Source organism: Ahaetulla prasina, chromosome 7, assembly GCF_028640845.1.
Source record: "Ahaetulla prasina isolate Xishuangbanna chromosome 7, ASM2864084v1, whole genome shotgun sequence".
NCBI classification, from domain to species: Eukaryota; Metazoa; Chordata; class Lepidosauria; order Squamata; family Colubridae; genus Ahaetulla; species Ahaetulla prasina.
The window spans coordinates 7,301,370-7,318,920 of record NC_080545.1 but is presented as its reverse complement, the minus strand read 5'-3'; positions in this window follow the sequence as shown (position 1 = coordinate 7,318,920).

Below are 17,551 nucleotides of genomic sequence, written 5' to 3'. Positions count from 1 at the left end.
AGGGGGGGGGAACCAGCCGTTCTTTTGGGGCAGCCAATCTGGATTGCAAAATAATGCATCCGTTATTGATCGCCACGATGTAAAAAAGATGCGGAGACTCTAGAAAGAGTGCAGAGAAGAGCAACAAAGATGATTAAGGGACTGGAGGCTAAAACAAAGGAAGAACGGTTGCAGGAACTGGGCATGTCTAGTCTGATGAAAAGAAGGACTAGGGGAGACATGATAGGAGTCTTCCAATATCTCAGGGGCTGCCTCAAAGAAGAGGGAGTCAAGCTATTCTCCAGAGCACCTGAAGGCAGGACAAGAAGCAATGGGTGGAAACTAATCAAGGAGAGAAGCAACTTAGAACTAAGGAGAAATTTCATGACAGTCAGAACAATTAATCAATGGAACAAGTTACCTCCAGAAGTTGTGAATGCTCCAACACTGGAAGTTTTTAAGAAGATGTTGGATAACCATTTGTCTGAAATTATATGAGGTTTTCTACTTGAGCAGGAGGTTGAAGTAGAAGACCTTCAAGGTCCCGTCCAACTCTGTCATTCAATTCAATTCAATTCATAAATAAAAACAATTCAAGATTAAAATCTACATGTTTCCCTGTCATCTTTTCTTTTCTTTTTAAATTTTTATTTAGATCATATTAAAAAAAGAAATTGGACATGATGCGGCTATCCTGGCGTTATCTCCGCCATACACATTAAAGTATAACACAAGTATCTTATATATTCACCATCCCTTGCTAATTATATATACAAATTTGACCCCCTATATACCCTTATATTTACATAAATTACCTCTATATTGCCCTATCGTCTTTTCTAACCACCTGTGTATCTTTGCCCATTTTTTTTTTTTTTTTTGCTTTGGCACAAATCCACCACAAATGATAAAATGTGCTCGTTACATTCTCCTTTATTTTGATTTTTCCCTTGCAAAAAAAGTTAAAGACCTTGGAGTTTTCATATCAAATGACCTAAGTGCCAAAGCCCACTGCAACTACATAGCAAAAAAGGCTCTAAGAGTTGTAAACCTAATTTTACGCAGCTTCTTTTCCAAAAATTCTACACTACTAACCAGAGCATACAAAACGATAGGGCCGTGGTAGTTCAGGCTGGTAAGAAGCCTGTTATTAGAACACAGCAGCCTGCAATTACTGCAGGTTCAAGCCCGGCCCAAGGTTGACTCAGCCTTCCATCCTTTATAAGGTAGGTAAGATGAGGACCCAGATTGTTGGGGGGGCAATAAGTTGACTTTGTAAAATATACAAATAGAATGAGACTATTGCCTTATACACTGTAAGCCGCCCTGAGTCTTCGGAGAAGGGCGGGATATAAATGTAAATAAATAAAATAAATAAATAAAACATTTGCTAGACCTGTTCTTGAATACAGCTCACCTGTCTGGGACTCATACCACATCTCTGACGTTAATACAATTGAACGCGTCCAGAAATATTTTACAAGAAGAGTTCTCCGCTCCTCTGAAAACAACAAATATACCTTATTCCACCAGACTTGAAATCCTGGGTTTAGAAAACTTCGAACTCCGCCGACTCCGACAAGACCTGTGTTTAACACACAGAATCATCTATTGCAATGTCCTTCCTATAAAAAACTACTTCAGCTTCAATCGCAATAATACAAGAGCAAACAATAGATTCAAACTTAATGTTAACCGCTTCAGTCTTGATTGCCGAAAATATGACTTCTGTAACAGAGTTGTTAACGCTTGGAACTCATTACCTGACTCTGTGGTCTCTTCTCAAAATCCCAAAAAGTTCAACCAAAAACTGTCTACTATTGACCTCACCCCATTCCTAAGAGGACTATAAGGGCGTGCATAAGAGCACAAAAGTGCCTACCATTCCTGTCCTATTGTTCCCTTTCATTATCTCAAATTAATATAGTTGTTGCATGCTTTTGCTTATATATATGTTTATATGATGTGTTGTTGTTTTATGTCAATGTTTGCGTATACTGTTGGGACAAAATAAAATAAAAATAAAATACCCCTGGATAGGACCTCCCCTTATCTTCAGCATCTTTTCTGCAAAGAGATGCGGTAAGTCAGCAGTTCAGTAAGAGCTTAAAGCAGGCATGGTTGAGAAACCGTATTGTAAGACGACTCCTTCAAACATACTCAGCTAGTTGGGTTACACTGACTCCCAGGAGTTGTTAGTTGTTAAATAGACTGGGGGATGGGGGATCCGTCATTGTCCTGGCCACAACATTTGTGAGAGGTGAGTCATGAGAGAAAACTCCAGAGGCTCTTAAACCACTCGGTGATAAGCAAAACACAGCAAAAACTAATCAATTGCGTTCTTACCGATTTCATAGAAATTAACATGGCCCTCTCTGAGCCTGAAATATATATTTTTTAAAAAATATATTTTTATTGTTTACATATATTGTGTGATTGTCCTGGCATTGAACTTGCCACAAAAACCAAAATGAAAACACATAACATATATAACATATATGCTATTCAAACGCGGTGGCTCAGGGGCTAGGACGTTGAGCTTGTCGATCGAAAGGTCGGCAGCTCAGCAGTTTGAATCCCTGGTGCTGCTGTGTAACGGGGTGAGCTCCCGTTACTTGTTCCAGCTTCTGCCAACCTAGCAGTTTTGAAAGCACGTAAAAATGCAAGTAGAAAAAATAGGGGCCACCTTTGGTGGGAAGGGAACAGTGTTCCGTGCATCTTTGGCGTTGAGTCATGCCGGCCACATGACCACGGAGATGTCCTTGGACAGCGCTGGCTCTTCGGCTTTGAAACGAAGATGAGCACCGCCCCCTAGAGTCGGCAACGACTAGCATGTATGTGCCAGGGGAATCTTTACCTTTTCACCTTAGTGTTGTACAGTTATTTTTGACCATCAGTCTAATACAACGACGCTTCCAAGTCCACCTAACCTAATTTTTTCATATTCCGATTTCCACCTCGTGCTTCTAACCATTGATAGAATCTGTTCCATGTATCATAATATTCCGTCTCTCCTTTGTCTTTTATTTTTGTCGTTGGTCTATCCATTTCTGCACAGACTAGTATCTTCCTTATTATCTCCTCCTCTGAAGGGGTATTTTCACTCTTCCACACCATTCTTGCTGTGTTCAAGATGTGTAATATTAGGTATATTGTCCGTTTATCATAGCCATCTGGTATAACGCCTAATAGAAATAATTCTGGCTTGAACTCTATACGTTGTCTATCCATTTTTTCTAACCACATATGAATTTGTATCCAAAATTTTTACGTGTCCACCACATATGGTAGTATGTGCCTGGTACTTGTTTAGCCTGAAGTATCTCGAAAGGGTCAGTAAAGGCCAGCTTAAAGATGGCCCAAAAATGGGGTTTTCTTTGACTAAAGCATCCACAACATTTGCACCCCACAGTTCTTCAGCATTCAGTGGTGTTCGCCACATGACGGGTTTCCTGGGGTTAATTTTAAAGTATAGGTAGGTAGGTGTGCCCAACATTTCTGTTGCTAAGCAAGTCATTTGTTATGTGGGTTTTGTCCTGTTTTATGGCCTTCACTCAGGCTTCCATCCTTCCGAGGTCAGTAGGACCCAGATGGTTGGGGGCAATTTGCTGTCACTATAAACCACCCAGAGAGCATGGTTTGCATTATGGACTGGTAAATAAATCTAAGTGCTATTGCTATTCCTTCCTTCCTTCCTTCCTTCCTTCCTTCCTTCCTTCCTTCCTTCCTTCCTTCCCTTTCTCCCTCTTATTTCCTTTCTCATTCTTCTTCCTGGTGGTTAGAATGCAGTATTGTAGGCTGACTCTACCCACTGCCAGGAGTTCGATCCTGACCGGCTGAAGGTTGACACCCTTCCGTCCTTCCAAGGTGGGTAAAATGAGGACCCAGATTGTTAGGGCCAATTTGCTGACACTGTAACCCACCCAAAGGCTGAGGTAAAGTACTATGGAGTGGTAGATAAATCTTAAGTTAATAGCTATTACTATTCCTTCCTTCCTTCCTTCCTTCCTTCCTTCCTTCCTTCCTTCCTTCCTTCCTTCCTTCCTTCCTTCCATCCATCCATCCATCTCTCCCTCCCTCTCTCCTTCCCTTATTTCCTTTCTCATTCTCCTTCCTCATGATGCAGTGGTTAGAATACAGTGTTGCAGGCTAATTCTGCCCACTGCCAGCAGTTCGATCCTGATCAGCTCAAGGTTGACTCAGCCTTCCATCCTTCCAAGGTAAAATGAGGAGCAAGATTGTTGAGGGCTATAGGTTGGCTCTGTAAACCGCTTAGAGCAGGGGTCTCCAACCTTGGTAGCTTTAAGCCTGGCGGACTTCAGCTCCCAGAATCCCCCAGCCAGCAAAGTTGTGCGCTCCCACAGGGAGGGCCTCCTCAGGGTGCCGTCGGCCAAACAATGTCGGCTGGCGACTCCCAGGGGGAGGGCCTTCTCTGTGAAGGCTACTGCCCTCTGGAATGAGCTGCCTCCGGGGCTTCGTCAACTCCCCGACCTCTGGACCTTTCGCCGCGAGCTGAAGACTCTTCTGTTCCATCGCGCAGGGCTAGCTTAAATGCAGTCTTTTAAACGGGGTTTTATTCTTATTTTAGTTTTTAGGCCATAAATTGAATCAGTTTTTTATATTGTTCTTAACTTGTATTATATGTATTTTTTACCGGCTGTGAACCGCCCTGAGTCCTCGGGAGAAGGGCGGTATACAAATCGAATTAATAAATAATAAATAATAAATAAAATAGAATAAATAAATAAGTTACCAAGGGTGGAGACCCCTGGCTTAGAGAGCGCTGTAAACGCACTGTGAAATGGTATATATGTCCAAGTGCTATTGCTATGAGTGTGGCTGCCATATTGACATTTTTGATGCCCATAGACACCTGAACTGTTGTAAGCCGAGGCTTACCTGTCCCCAATCTTCAGCACCTAGATCGTAAGGGTAACAATTCACAAAGAAAATTCCAACATCTGCAAGGAGGTGATTAATAGCAAATGGGAAACCGATTCATTTTCCAGTCCTTGATCTTACTCTCTTTCCATCCCTGTTCTGCAGGTAGAAAGCCGTATTCGTACTCGTGCAGGTACAAAATAGTGTTTCATATTCATTTTTATAAAAGGCAAAAAAAAACCAGATTAATAACCATTACAGGAAACTCTACATTGTCTGAAATTGGAGGTACCAATAGAAAGGAATATTTGTGGCTCTGGATTGAACCCCGAGGAGTCATCCCCGTCAATATTTGAGGGGCTTCCACAGGGGTGAAAATCTACTTACCTTCCCAACCGGTTTGGAAGTACATGCGCCTGCACATGCACTGGCTTTGCTCGCACGCACGTGTCATGTGCGTACTTGGACCCTTTGCGCATGCACAAACTCTTCTGCGCATGTGCAGAGGGTAAAAAACAGGTTACTTCCTGGTTAAAACCAGGAAGTAATAACAACCGGGCGGGAGGGTGGAGCGGGCAGAGCCTCGCACCACCACCACTACTGGTTCTCCGAACCACCGGTCGCCATCACTACCGGTTCGTCCGAACCGGTCCAAACCGGGAGCATTTCACCCCTGAGCTGCCCCAAAGAAGAGGGAGTCAAGCTATTCTCCAAAACACCTGAGGGCAGGACTAGAAGCAACGGATGGAAACCAATCAAGGAGAGAAGCAACTTAGAACTAAGGAGAAATTTCCTGACAGTGGGAACAATTAACCAGTGGAATGACTTGCCTCCAGAAGTTGTGGGTGCTCCACCACTGGATGTTTTCAAGAAGAGACCCTGCTTAAGCAGAGGGTTGGACTAGAAGACCTCCAAGGTCCCTTCCAACTCTGTTATTCTGTGTTTGTGGTTATGGGCTGCAGAAAGGGGAGATATGTATGGTCTTTGGATGGAGAAGAGACCCTTTGAACATTATCCCAGAAAGTTTCTCACTTGATCTCTGTCTCTGGACTTTGGGGGAAGGGAGAAATGGTGGAGGAAAGTCAATTTATTACCTCAGGGTGAAACAGTGTCTGGTTTCTCCATCAATCAGTTGGGGAATGTACGCCTGGGTTAGGTGGGGGACGGCAGGAAGGGTCTGACTCTGTCCGGCTGCTACTTCTTAACTTTTCTGAGAGTTTCTCTAGCTTTTCTGACCTAATGATTAAACCCTCTGGGCTCCCGAAACAGGCCCAGCGGTTTAATCATTAGGCAGCCGAGGTTAAAAATATTTGCAAAGGAGAACCGCCACACCGGTAAATAAATGTTGGTGAGTTACAGCCCCGAAATGCAAGATGAAAGCGGTTGCCTGCCTCCCGCTGGGATTATTGATGCTTTCTGGGGAATTAGCTGGGAGAGAAAGATTTGTAATTAGAGAGAAAGAGAGAGAGAGAGAGAGAGAAAGAAAAGTTGTGGATCCTTTGAGGGAAAGAAGACTAATGCCAGGTGTTTAGAAAATCTTTAACGGGGAAGTTTCAAAAGCTTTGGGGCACCTGGAAGGTCAGGAGAACAGTTTTCTGGAAAACAATGCGGTCTTTTTAAAAACATCACAGGTGGGAACACAAACAAACACACATACACTAGTTTCCCCCCGATTTGGAACTGGTGGTCCTAGCCAGAAAAGGACTCAATAACCAGAGGTGGGCTGCTGTCGGGTTGGACCGGTTCAGGCGAACCGGTAGTTCCAACCAGCAGCTGATCCCACCCACCCTGGCACTATCCCATCCTATATAAGTGTATTTTATTTATTTATTTTGTCGACTACATATTAGATAATATATATAAGTATAAGCATGAACTGAATACATAAAATGAATACAATTAAAGGGAACATTAGGACAGGGATGGTAGGCATGCTGGTGCGCTTATGCACGCCCCTTACAGACCACTTAGGAATGGGGTGAGGCAGGGGTGAAACCCAGCAGGTTCTGACAGGTTCTGGAGAACCAGTAGCGGAAATTTTGAGCAGTTCGGAAAACCAGTAGCGGAAATTTTGAGTAGTTTGGAGAACTGGCAAATACCACATCAGGCTGGCCCCAGAGTGGGGTGGGAATGGAGATTTTGCAATATCCTTTCCCCAGGAATGGGGAGGGAATAGGGATTTTGCAGTATCCTTCCCCTGCCACACCCACCATGCCCATCAAATCATGCCCACAGAACCGGTAGTAAAAAAAGTTGGATTTCACTACTGGGGTGAGGTCAACAGTAGACAGTCTTAGGTTAAAGTTTTGGGGGTTTGGGGAGGAGACCACGAAGTCTGGTAGTGCATTCCAGGCATTAACAACCCTTTTGCTGAAGTCATATTTTCTGCCATGGAGTTTGGAGTGGTTCACTTTAAGTTTGAATCTATTATGTGCTCATATTGTGACTCCAGCCCCCGAACCTGGCCCCATGCCCAAAAATGACTCAGAAAGTGAGGGGGAAGGGCCGGTAAGGCTTACCTCGGGAGCACCGATTCCTTTGGCTTGGCTCCAGGAGCCAGAACCAGACCAGTCGGAAGACGTAATGAGGCCGTCATCCCCTGATTCCTCCCTTCCCCAGGCTACGCCTTCAGACCCAGCTGATAATAATAATCAAACTTGGCTTGACCCACGCTTCAGAAGATCAGAGAGGTGGCGTCATCAAAAGTAAGGGTGGGGCAGGAGCCTCACCCCACAGGATATATAAGGAGCTTTGGGAGCTTTGCTCACACTCCACGGGAAGCAAAGTTTAGCTGATCCGTTTCAAAAAGAGCTGAAAGTCTTGCTACATGAGTCATTTGTTTGAACTTTGGCAGGCAGCTGCGATTTCTCTGCCAGGACTGATAAGAGCCGTGAATCCACTGGCTGAAGGTCAGCTCGTGAGTCTGAAGTGGGGAAGGAGACAGCTCATGTATTGTTGTGATTGAAACTGAAGTAGTCATTGACAGGTAGGACATGGTAGCGGATGATTTTATGAGCTATGCTCAGGTCATACCGAAGGCAGCGTAGTTCTAAATTTTCTAAACCCAGTATTTCAAGTCTGTGGCATAAGGTATTTTGTTGTGAGCGGAGGACTCTTCCTGTGAAATATTTCTGGACGTGCTGAATTGTATTAATGTCTGAAAGGCAGTGTGGATTCTAGACAGATGAGCTGTATTCGAGAATTGGTCCAGCTGGTTTTTTGGTCTTGCTGGTTTTTTGATGCTGCGCGCATGCACGGAAGCGCGCACTCATATTTTCGGTTCTGGGCGAACTGGTTGTCAATAACCCTTACAGGACTTAAGGCTCATCATGGCTTGACTGGAAACCAATGGCGATGTACACAGCGTGTAAATCTAGTCTCCATCCTGGCTTATGAGAAGGAGATAGTTTTGTTTGGCTCTTTGAAAAAGAAGTTTCTCAAACTGAAGGAGAGGAGACTTTCTCTCTCCCAGCGGGCCTTTTGGTGCAGGAGCTGAAACTGTAGTTGTGGGTTATAGAGTGAGGATAACATAAAGCACTGTTTCTGTCCCGGTCAGTTTCATCAGCTAAAGATGATCCTTAACTCACTCACTCCTTAAATCGTTCTAATATAGGGAGTCCTCGACTTACGAACGCGGTGGAGCCCAACGTTTCTGCTGCTAAGTGAGATATTTGTTAAGTGGGTTTTGCCCCATTTCGCGACCTTTCTTGCCACGGTTGTCAAGCGAATCACTGCAGCGGTTGACTTAGTGACATGGCTGTTAACTGAATCGGGTTTCCCCATTGACTTTGCTCGTCAGAAGGTCGCAAAAGGGGATCATGTGGCCCCTGGGACACTGCAAGCGTCATAAATATGAGTCAGTTGCCCGAGCATCTGAATTTTGATCACGTGACCACGGGGATGCTGTAACAGTCATAAGTGTGAAAAATGGTCATAAGTCACTTTTTTCAGTGCTGTTGTAACTGTGAATGGTCGTTAAATGAACCATTGTCAGCCGAGGACTACCTGTACCCAATCTTCAGCACCTTGAGTCTATGCTCTTTTATTCTTCCCTGTTACCTGTTACGGTTAAAACAGTTCAGCAGTAAAGTACATGGTGACTGTGCTCTTCGTGTGCTCTCTGTGGTATTTCTAACAAATACCATTGCAGGAAACTCTATACCATTGTCTGAAACGGTATAAAATTTCCTGCTTCAGCAGGAGGTTGGACTAGAAGACCTCTAAGGTCCCTTGCAACTCTGTTGTTCTGCTCTGTTCTGTATTACTTTAAGCTCATTTTTATAAAAGGCCTTCAAGATTTTCATTAAGGCATATTTTCTGTCAATGTTTCTCAACCATGGCAACTTAATTTAACAACATGTATGGACGTTAACTCCCAGAATTTTCCGACCAGCTGGGAATTGAATCCATACATCTTAAAATTGTCAAACTTGAGAAACATTTCTCCACATTATCCTCTTAAACACCTGGACATTTTCAATTCCAGTTTGTTTAAAAAAAAAAAACATTAGTGATCTGTGTACAGCTGCTTCCAAGTGAAACATGCAATTCCTCTTCTCCGGCATGGAATTTTCCAGTTAACCTTTTGTGGCACAGAATTTTCCAAACAAAGCAATCTGTGTTTTCCCACCTTCTTTTTTCTGTTCAAAAAAAGAAAGAAAAAAGAAAAGAAGAGGAAGAAATTAAATAATAGTGTATCCCTTGGACAGAATAGCAATTCTAGAAAAAAATATATATTTTTGCATGTATAAAAGATTTACTTTGGAAAAATATATATTTTATTAGTCCAGTATAATAAGCCATCGCAAATAACGCAGCAGTGGCTGTACGATTCAGAAAACATATACATATTACAACGATTAAAGAAAACTAAACATAGGGGGGGAAAACGCCATTAAGAACTTAAAACTGCAGGATTGCTCTACCTTTCCTTAAAATCCTAAAATAGAAATGAAATAGAAATTTCGTAGGTGGCCATTCACACTTATTCAAAGCTAAGCAAATTAGAATTCAGTTTTATACATTCTCTACAGAGGTGGGTTTCAGCAGGTTCTGACCAGTTCTGGAGAACCGGTAACGGAAATTTTGAGTAGTTTGGAGAACCGGTAGTAAAATTTCTGACTGGCCCCGCCCCCATTTATTCTCTGCCTCCAGAGTCCCAGCTGATCTTAAGAAAATGGGGATTTTGCAGTAAATTTCCCCTGGAGTGGGGTGGGAATGGAGATTTTACAGTATCCTTCCCCTGGAGTGGGGTGGGAATGGAGATTTTACAGTATCCTTCTTCTGGAGTGGGGTGGGAATGGAGATTTTACAGTATCCTTCCGCTGCCACGCCCAACAAGCCACGCCCAACAAGCCACGCCACGCCCAACAAGCCACACCCACAGAACCAGTAGTAAAAAAATTTGAAACCCACCACTGATTCTGTACTACATACTGCAAAAACACACATACATACAGTTTTCTGGAAATGGAACTTAGTAAGCTCACTAATTTGTAAGCCCATTGCAGCTATAACTCTGCAATGTTATACTTACATATAGAGTCCTTGTTTAGAGACCAAAATTGGAACCAGCAACGGTCGCTGAGTGAAACAGCGACCGTGCTGATGGTTTTAAATTTTCTTCTTTTTTTCCACAGATCTGCAAAGGTTATAAACCGGAGGATTGTTACTTTTTCCTCACCATCGTAACGGCAAACCGTCAGTAAACAGGACCGTCGCTCAACGAGGACGACCTGTGCAGAGTGCGGGAAATACCTGGAGGGCGATGTGTTTCGCAATATATTCCGTATTCTTGTCATTTATTCCAGTTTCTTTCCGTATGCAGTGCAGCAAAGTTGAAAGATCGCGTGCTCCGGCCCCCCAGCCCCCACCCGTTCCTCAGGTGGCCATGATCCTCAGAGCTTGGACCTTCGGCTGATGTTGTGTAATGCCCGGTCCGTGGTTAACAAGGCCCCCCTGATCTGCGATCTTATTCAGGCGGGGTCCGCGGACCTTATGGGCATTACGGAGACCTGGTTGGGCCCAGAGGGGGGGGGGTTCCCCTCGTTGAGATGTGTCCTCCAGGTTTCCGAGCATTTCATCAGCCGAGGGCCCAAGGTAGGGGTGGGGGGGTGGCGGTTGTCATTAAGGAAGATCTAGAGCCGAGGGAGGCCACTGTTCCTCAGATTGCCGGCTGTGAATCCCTCTATGTGCGGTGGGGCCATAGGAGCCAGTTGGGCTTGTTGGTCGCGTACCTGGCTCCTTGCTGCGTGACCACAGCCCTGCCAGAGCTGTTGGAGGTGCTTGCCGCTGTGGCGGTTGAGACCCCCAGACTTATAGTTATGGGGGACTTCAACCTGCCGTCAGTTGGCTTGTCATCAACGGCAGCTCGGGAGTTTGAGGCTTCCATGACGGCCTTAGACCTGACTCGAGTAAATGATGGCCCCTCGCACATGGGGGGAGGCACGCTGGACTTGATTTATATCTCTGGTCAGTGGTTAAATGATCTGGTACTAGATGATTTAGTAACAGAACCAATGTCATGGTCCGATCATTTTCTCCTTCGCCTTGACTTCCGAACCGCCATTCACCATCGCAGGGAGACGGAACCTATACGTTGGTTCCGTCCCAGGCGCCTGATGGACCCTGAGAGGTTCCTGACGGAGCTTGGGCCTTTCCCTGAGGATCTGGCCCACGGCACGACTGAGGAACTCGTCGCGGCCTGGGAACAGGCCGCGGCGGGGGCCTTGGACCGTGTCGTGCCTTTGCGGCCTCTGACCCGGCGTAGGTCTCGTTTGGCCCCTTGGTTCTCCGAGGGGCTGAGGGAGATGAAACGCCGGCGAAGACGCCTAGAGAGCACTTGGAGGTCCAGTCGCTCCGAAGCTGATCGGACACTAGTTAGGTCCTATACTAGGACCTACCTAGTGGCAATGGGGGAGGCGAGGCGTATCTACGCCTCCACCCTCATTGCGTCGGCAGATAACCGCCCGGCCGCCCTGTTTCGGGTGACCCGCTCCCTCCTTCATCAGGAGGTGCGGGATGACCCTTTGCAGGGACGTGCCGAGGAGTTTAGTGGTTATCTATACGATAAAATCGCTCAGCTCCGGGACGATTTGGACCGAATTTGGGATGATCCAAGCGGGGGAGAGGAGGCACGTCTTGTTGAGTCTGTTTGGGATCAGTTTGATCCTGTGGCTCCCGAGGACGTGGACAGGTTATTGGGGAGGCTCCATGCCACGACATGTTTACTGGACCCGTGCCCTTCCTGGCTGGTACTGGCTACTCAGGAAGTGACACGAGGCTGGCTCCAGAGGATTATCAATGCTTCTTTGTCGGAGGGAGTTTTCCCCGCCGCCTTGAAAGAGGCGGTGGTGAGACCCCTCCTTAAGAAGCCTTCTCTGGACCCAGCTATTTTAAGTAACTATCGTCCGATCTCCAATCTTCGCTTTGTTGCGAAGGTTGTAGAGAGTGCTGTGGCTCGACAGCTACCCCAGTACCTGGATGAAGATGTCTATCTGGACCCGTTCCAGTCCGGTTTCCGACCCGGATACAGCACAGAGACGGCTTTGGTCGCATTGGTGGATGATCTCTGGAGGGCCAGGGACAGGGGTTATTCCTCTGCTCTGGTCCTGTTAGACCTCTCAGCGGCTTTTGATACCATCGACCATGGTATCCTGCTGCGCCGGTTGGAGGGATTGGGAGTGGGAGGCACCGTATATCGGTGGTTCTCCTCCTATCTCTCCGACCGGTCGCAGACGGTGTTGACGGGGGGGCAGAGGTCGACCGCGAGGGGCCTCACCTGTGGGGTCCCGCAGGGGTCGATCCTCTCGCCCCTGCTGTTCAACATCTATATGAAGCCGCTGGGTGAGATCATCAGTGGCTTTGGGGTGAGATACCAGCAGTACGCTGACGACACCCAGCTGTACTTTTCCACCCCGGGCCACTGAAGCTGTTGAAGTGCTGTCCCGGTGTTTGGAGGCCGTACGGGTCTGGATGGGGAGAAACAGGCTCAAGCTTAATCCCTCCAAGACGGAGTGGCTGTGGATGCCGGCATCCCGATTCAGCCAGCTGCAACCGCGGCTGGCTGTTGGGGCAGTTATTGGCCCCAAAGGATAGGGTGCGCAACTTGGGTGTCCTCCTGGATGACCGCTGTCGCTTGAAGATCATTTGACGGCCGTCTCCAGGAGGGCCTTCCACCAGGTTCGCCTGGTTCGCAGTTGCGCCTTCCTTGATCGGGATGCCTTATGCACGGTCACTCATGCGCTCGTTACCTCTCGCTTGGATTATTGTAATGCTCTCTACATGGGGCTCCCTTGAAGTGCGTCCGGAGGCTTCAGTTAGTCCAGAACGCAGCTGGTGATAGAGGAGCTGCACGCAGCTCCCATGTAACACCTCTCCTGCGCAGGCTGCACTGGCTACCTGTGGCCTCTCGGGTGCACTTTAAGGTGTTAGTCACGACCTTTAAGGCGCTCCATGGCTTAGGACCTGGGTACTTACGGGACCGCCTACTGCTACCACATGCCTCCCACCGACCCGTACGCTCTCACAGAGAGGGACTCCTCAGGGTGCCATCCGCCAAACAATGTCGGCTGGTGGCCCCCAGGGGACGGGCCTTCTCTGTGGGGGGCCCCACACTCTGGAACGAACTCCCCCCGGGCTTACGCCAGATATCTGACCTTCGGACATTCCGTCGCGAACTGAAAACATATCTTTTTATTCGCGCGGGGCTGGCTTGAATGAAATTTTAAACTTAAATTTTTAGCAATTTTAATGGGGTTATTGGTTTTATGGTAAATTTCTTAAATTTTTCAGGCTCATTTAATAAGTTTTTAACTGATTTTAATTTTGTATATTGTATATTGTTCTTTGTTGGTTTTATTCTGCCTGTACACCGCCCTGAGTCCTTCGGGAGAAGGGCGGTATAAAAATCAAATAAATAAATAAATAAATAAATGTAAGCCTATCTGCTTATCTTCTCATTTCCGTTACTCCTTTAAGAAAGCTATGCGTAATTTCCCTGAGGTGTAAAATCACTCCGTGTGTAAACTTAACATTCTCTCCAAATAGTGGGAACTGGCACCATAATTTCAAAACCAAAAAGTCTATATCTTAACCCCACTCTTAATTTAATGCTCTGTAGATCGAACTTCACCTTAAACTGGTTAATCAAATATATTTTAAATCTATTAAAATCCTGACGAAGACTGCAATCTTGATCTGCATTGCTGGCCTTGCAATTTTTATGTGAAATTCCTTCAGAACAGAAATATGTAAGGGTGTCATTCCTGCCTTCATCATTCTTTTTTTTTATTGGGAAAAACTGTAGTACGGTTTGTCCTTGACTTACAACAGTTCATTTTGTGACCTGTTCGATGTTCAAAGTTACATCGAAAAAAGCGACTTATGATCATTTTTCACATTTACGACCGTTGAAGCATCTCCTTGATCGCATCATCAAAATTAAGAAGCTTGGCAATTGACTCATATTTATGACGGTTCCATGGTCCCTTTTTATGACCTTCTGACCAGCGAAGTCGATGGGGAAAGCCTGATTCACTTAACAACCGTGTTTCTAACTTAACAACTGCAGTGATTCACTTAACGGCAGCGGCAAGACAGGTCGCACAGTGGGCCAAAAGTCACTCAACAACTCTCTCACTTAGCAACAGAAATTTTGGACTCCGTTGTGGTCGTAAGTCGAGGATTACCTGAGGTAAAACTTAGATCCTCAAACTTTGCGTTCTTGTAAGAGTGTTGGTGCCGATGTGCTTGTATGGATCATGCATTGTTTTCACTAGGGGATACTTTAGCATTTTTTAAATCTATTTTAACGTTTGCATTTATAAAATCCTGCTATAAATCTTCTATTAAACAATGATAAAACTCCTGGCTGAGAATGTTTTGTCTTCACTGGATAAAAATCTCGGCTGCCTGGCTATTTAGAAATGCTCTTTTAGACAATTTTTCCAGCGTTACAACTTGTAGAAGGAAGGAAACCCTTAAAACAATTTTTTCCCCTCATTCTGGCGATGGGGATAATCTAAGAATAAAATCTGTTCTCAAGGTTTACTGCCAATGGGGAAGTCGTTACTGACAAAGTCTGAAACGACAACCCTGATGTTGTGTTATCAGCCAAGTCACAACAAGGGTCGGGGCAGAAGACATATTTCCCATCTGAAAGGAAATTCCAACTTCTCAGTGTTGTAAATTATTGTGAGTTGAGGCGTAAACAAACAGGACTCGTGTAATTTTATTAAAACTCTGGAATTTGATGTTTCGGATTCCAGGCAGGGCTAACAGCTTCATTTTTGTCTGTCACAACTGTAAAAGATGCCTATTTAATTTTCGTTTAATTTCATTTAGATTATTTTTTATCTCCCCTTGGTTATTTTAATAAATAAGCTACCCTTATATTATCCTTCGACTGATGGAGGACGCTCAACAAGAATTTATAGCAGCTAAGAGTTCTTTTTCCTCAGCATCAAAAGAGAAGATTTGAAGGTGATACAGACTATTTTTCAGGAACTGGGGAGTGACAATTTTATTATTGGGGAATAATTCTTAGGTTTCTGGTAGCTTTTTAAAATAATCAGATGGTGTTTGGTTTTTACTGGAAGATGACTGTTGATCAGGATGGGCTATGATCAGAATTGAGCTTCACATACTGTAACAACCAGTTCACCCAGCACCGGAAATGTGTGCGCGCACGCTATCTTCCCACATGTGCGGTATCACAAAACATGGCAATTGACTTACATGCACCATCCAGCAGGTTCTAACAGGTTCTGGAGAACCGGTAGCAGAAATTTTGAGTAGTTCGGAGAACCGGCAAATACCCACTTCTGGCTGGCCCTAGAGTGGGGTGGGAATGGAGATTTTGCAATATCCTTCCCCTGCCACGCCCACCAAGCCACACCCACAGAACCGGTAGGGGAAAAAATTTGAATTTCACCCCTGCGTGCAACGTCAAACAACACGGCAATTCGCTCCCCCACACTGTCCACACATGCGTGCAGTGTCAAAAACACAGCGATATAGGATGGAATTGCGCCCGGGCGGGTGGGCGGGGTGGGTCCACCTGCAAGTTGCTGCTACCGGTTTGCCTGAACCGACTGAATCCCACCACTGGCTACGTTGGGCTATCTGGACAAATAGATTAACAGTAACTGACTGAGGTATGTGTGTTTGTGTGGGTGTGTGTGTTTTGTGCTACGTTTGAATTGGTCTTTGAATAATAAATAATAAAAAATAATAAACTAAGCTATCCCTGAGCTGCTCATTGAATCAATGAAAAAAAGGTCTCTTCCCATCATTGTTTTGGACCTGCCATGATTTCCCAGCGAATAGAAACCTAACTTTCTGTAATTATTTACAATTTTTGCCCAGCCTTCTGTAACACGATTGAACAATTGCGCATATAATTTTAATAGCTGCTCAGTAGCCACCTCTTTGGTTTCAGCCCACTGATTTTCCCTCAATTCATACCAAGAGTCGCCAGTCCCACGTTGCAAAATATTTTACGTAATTCGTTTTTTAAAAAAACATGGAACAATGTAAAATACGAAGGAAGATGTAAATACAAAGGAAGCGTTTATATTATAAAGATCCTGCTGCCACCTAGTGTTTTAAATACTGCTGTAGGCACCATGGACCTTCTTACCTGCAAATTGAACATATTTTTTTTTATTTTGTCACAACAGTATACACAAACATAATATATAAGCAAAAGTATGCAACAACTATATTAATTTGATATAATGAAAGGGAACAATAGGACAGGAACGGTAGGCACTTTTGCACTCTTATGCACGCCCCTTACAGTCCTCTTAGGAATGGGGTGAGGTCAATAGTAGACAGTTTTTGGTTGAAGTTTTTGGGATTTTGGGAAGAGACCACAGAGTCAGGTAGTGCGTTCCAAGCGTTAACAACTCTGTTACAGAAGTCATATTTTCTGCAATCAAGATTGAAGCGATTAACATTAAGTTTGAATCTATTGTTTGCTCTTGTATTGTTGCGATTGAAGCTGAAGTAGTCTTTAACAGGAAGGACATTGTAATAGATGATTCTCTGTGTTAAACACAGGTCTTGTCGGAGTTGGCAGAGTTCTAAGTTATCTAATCCCAGGATTTCAAGTCTGGAGGTATAAGGTATTTTGTTGTTTTCAGAGGAGCGTAGAATATTGTAGAATACAGAATAACAGAGTTTGGAAGGGACCTTGGAGGTCATCTAGTCCAATCCCCAGCTTGAGCGGAAGACCCTATACCATTCCAGACAAATGGCTATCCAGTCTCTTCTTAAAAATTTCCAGTGTTGGAGCATCCACAACTTCTGCAGGCAAGTCGTTCCACTTATTGATTGTTCTAACTGTCAGGAAATTTCTCCTTAGTTCTAGGTTGCTTCTCCCCGTCGTTAGCTTTATTCAACTCCTGATAACTGAGGCCGCTGTTATTTATTCCCATCAGGCACTTTATGTCCCAAGGTGATGCAATTGATTTCACGGAGCCATGCAAGCAATATGATGTGCTGCATAAATGGCATTACTTTGAGTGGGCGTCAAGCTATTCTAAATGTCTATCGAAGTAAATCACCTTTGAATCTGGTTGGAAAAGAGGGTTTAGATCCAATCTAACTGATGCTAGATACCAAAATGGTATCTACTGGATACTTAGCTGACCCACATTCCTGTTCTGTTTGCTATTAAAATTGAGCA